Below are 3966 nucleotides of genomic sequence, written 5' to 3'. Positions count from 1 at the left end.
TTATCTTATCTTATACAGTGTCCTTTGTGTCTAAAGTAAAGCAAACACTGAATCTATGGACTGCCTTCAGCAGTTTCACCCACTAACACTGGTTCTCCTATTCACATGCAAAGGGAGATTTTATGATGGGTATTTATTTGACTGTGGTTTCCAACCGTGCATCTAGAGGCCACAATGTACTGCACTTTTAAACATGTATGCAGTGTTTACACTGACAGAATTTAAACAAAGTTTGGATGCACAGTCTAAGTTTGAAATGACTGACCCATGAATAACAGTATATGCATTTATATATAGTTGGACAAAGCATTAACCCCTTCCTATTGTGCAAAAGTTATGAAAAATATGGTGTAAATGGGCACTACCATATAAAACTGACTTATGAATCTATTCAATAGTGACTGGCATTTAGAGATCCTTTCTGTAGAGGACCACAAGGGTCACAGAAAGGGTAATAAAGCATTTCTTTAAGTATTAATATCAATATTACAACTATGCAATAATGCCTTTATTTATAAATAAGGAATTAATCTGGAAACAGACTAAAATATAAAAATGAACTTCATAAATATAGTCATGTGAGTTAGAACGTTTTCACAGGACTCTCTGCAGCCGTGTGAAAAACTATGCTCACCCCACAATTCAAGAGCTTGTAGAACCACCTTCAGCAGCAATAATTTTTTTTGCTTGGATTTATGAGTCTGTCACATCGTTTTGGAGGAATATTAGCCCATTCTTCTTTACAGTGTTGCCACATTGTGTAAATTGGTTGTAATCATAATCTGTGAACATCATAGTCCATGAAGACTGCTGTCTGACCTCATCTGACCAGACCTGTCCATCACCAGTCCAAAAAAAGTGTCTCAGAGCCGATTCCTGATGTAATCACACACCAAGAACTGAATTAAACGGGGGGACGGATTACTGACTGAAAAGATGTAAGCTGAAGCTTTAACTTGCTACGCCTTCTTTTTTTCATGCCAAAAACACTTTTACAACATGGTTTCACCATAAACAAACAAATACAATAGCAACCAGGTGACAAAAACAAAATGTTGATAATCACGCCCCTTTTACAGATGCAGATTCGCAAGAAACCTCAGGAAAGTTTTCTGAATATTTAAGGCGAGTAGCGTTTGACTTCCTTCAGCTGCTTTCTAAATCAAACCTACACCCTTGCCCACAATGTGAGTGTGCAAACAAATCCATGTGCCCACAACACGAGCAGCGCAGCAGAGTAAACACACAGTCAAACACACCCACACAGGCAATAGGCAAGAATAATACACTATAATAATAACTTTAATTGAATGCAAATGAGGCACCAGGCACACAGCAGCACTTCCATGACGCGCGCACACACACACATGTTGTAATGTTATGCAGCATGCACCCTAATGATATCTTTAATTGACTAATTAACATTTCACACACTTGGTGTGAAAACACACACATTCACACACACAGTGACACGCAAGGGACTTGATGGCTTACGGTGTTTGAAGGCAGTTTTTTTAATGGAGTGTAAAGCATATGCATGCACGCGCACGTACATGAACGCTCTCGCGCTCACATACACACGCGCGCGCTTTATTTATTCTTCAGCATCATGCTGGATAGGATACGGATTTTGGGCAAGAGGTGGATGTGAGCGTGGTGGCGGTGGTGTGCTGGATGTGGTCGCGGCCGGACAGACTAAAACCTGCGCCTGGCTCTACCCGGAACCATTATGCAGACAGGAAACAACCATTTTAAGGCCAGGAGCATCCGAGGAGCCGTCGTCTACAGAGGGGGGGACACCTAAAGCTGACACGGGGCGGAGAGCAACCAGCCGGGGAGAAAAGAGGGAATAACACGACGGGAACAAAACAAAGGCTCCGTGTGAGGGAAGAGGAGCAGTGAGCCACTCCAGCTGCATGACTCTACTGTCACACAGACAATGGACTTATCGGGGCAGGCCAGCGGAAACAGTTTTTGTTAGCGAGAGAAAAGCAGCCCTCCCGGGCCGATGGAGAGTCAGGCCTCTCACTCCGCTTTTCCCTGGATGAAGAAAAAGGCCCCGCTGACAGGCTTTAGGGACCCCGTTCTCGCGGTGCACAGCCACCTTCATGTGTTCACATTTTTACTTCCTTGGTTCTGAGTCTGTTTTTTCGCACCCAGACGTCGCATGCTACGAGGTAAAAACAAAAACAAAAGCCGTTCTCAGCAGGACTGTGTCGCCTAACGAGCTAGCTGCCGAGCTAACGGTCCGAGCTAAGCTTTAGCATTGCTAGTTGTTGGTTAGACAACCAGGGGACCTCATTTAGCATCAGCTTAACCTACTTTAAGTAGTGTTTTCTAATAATTAAAACTATCGTAATTAAAAAATAAATTTAACTATGTATATGTTAAAATGCGAGTAAAACAGCGAGACAATGTTGTTGTTTTTAACGATTAGAGCAGGATCACTAGTTAGCTAGCAGAGGGGTTGACGGATGCTAGCAGAGTCTGGCGAGTGGCTGGAAACGATTATTTCCATCAGTCTGACCCACTCGGTCATCGGTTCATCTATTCCAGATTGTGGACCTGAAGTCACCGGTTTTCCCCGGACTGTCCTCCATTCAGCGCCGTGGTCCAGCCAGCAGGGTGCTCCAGATACAGACCTGTGGATCAGCCGGTAAGATGCAAGCAGCATGCAGTCACCCCGCTCTCAATTAAGGCTCTATAGCCTTATTCTTGTGTCAGCTACATTAAAAATTGATACGTTAAAGGAGATCAAAGTAATTTAAACTCTGCAAAAAATCTGAATAATCTTTGCATGCTTTTTTTGGTGCAAATTCTGGTGCTCGGTTTGCAACTTAGAATAATTACGCGTTTCTGCAGCGATTTATTTCCTATAACTGGATTTAAATCTTAAAAACAAAGTGTTTGCTGCCATGACATTTAATAAAATAGGTTTCATAAAAATATTAGGATGCTAGCCTCCCTGGTACTTAACGTTGCAAATTTCTCCATAATGAAAAAGTAAAAAAAAAAAAAAAAATATATATATATATAAAATAAATAAATAAATAAATAAATAAGGCAGTAGCAGCTCCTAGTGTCCTTTAAACAACTGATGCTCGTGGAAAGAAACACCCACTGTAATAATGCTTTTTATTACTTGTTTATATCCATTATGAATAACTGGACCTGGATCTTTTTTTTTTAATGCTTCTTTTTTTCTATCCACCATCTTTCCTTTTACCTCCTAACAGAAGTGTACTTTGGATTCATATTTTTGTTCAATATCTAATGTTAATCTATTTGCTTGAATTTTTGTTTAATTGGGTATAAAGGGAGACAAAACTTAAGAAGTAAAAAAACAAACAAAACAAAACCATTAAATTTTAAACATTAGAAATGGCTTAAATTGCTGCTATTACTGCTGTTTCTTACCGCATTATAAGTATTGTGGTTTTGGGGCTGCTGGATGACAAAATTAACCTTTTAATGACAGCTCCTGCTGTGAGATGTTTGTGATGATATTTTCCAGAAGACATTTTCTAAATGCTTTCCTTCAGCAGACATTATTGGTAATAAATGCACTCAGTTGAGCTCTTCCTTAGTAATGCCACCTGATGATAGACAAAGCAGTGCAGTCTACTTTGCATTGTCACGGGAATTTGCATGTATTGACCCAGTGAAGCAGAAAACATGTAAATATGATTTTTATTTTTATCCTAATGTGCAGCCAAATCTGTTTTACTTTTCTGGAGATAAATATTTAACTTTACCAGTTCACAAATTTTAAGATTTTCTGGTGTTGTGGTTAGGGCTGCTCAATTAATCGAATTTTAATCACGATTACGATCTGGGCTTTCAACGATCATTAAAAATGACTGAGCCGATTATTAGCCCCTCCCTCATTTATCCGCGACACCTTAAAGGCCGGTCCGTGAAAATATTGTCGGGCATAAACTGGTCCGTGGCGCAAAAAAGGTTAGA

The 3966-nt window shown here is 40.3% G+C and overlaps 1 protein-coding gene across 1 annotated transcript in view; it reads left to right on the top strand.

Annotated features, from left to right (window-relative positions):
• Positions 1-1608: 1608 nt before the first annotated feature.
• Positions 1609-3966, top strand: part of LOC102214740 (uncharacterized) — a 13769-nt gene continuing 11411 nt past the window's right edge. The window contains exons 1-2 of the mRNA XM_013913867.1: positions 1609-2177; positions 2557-2656. The gene's annotated coding sequence lies outside the window, so the exon portion shown is untranslated. The remainder of the gene's footprint in view (positions 2178-2556; positions 2657-3966) is intronic.

Source organism: Pundamilia nyererei, unplaced genomic scaffold (assembly GCF_000239375.1).
Source record: "Pundamilia nyererei isolate P.nyererei 1_Seehausen unplaced genomic scaffold, PunNye1.0 scaffold00155, whole genome shotgun sequence".
Lineage (NCBI taxonomy): Eukaryota > Metazoa > Chordata > Actinopteri > Cichliformes > Cichlidae > Pundamilia > Pundamilia nyererei.
Note: the sequence above shows the minus strand (reverse complement) of the source record. Positions and strands in the feature narration are given on the sequence as shown.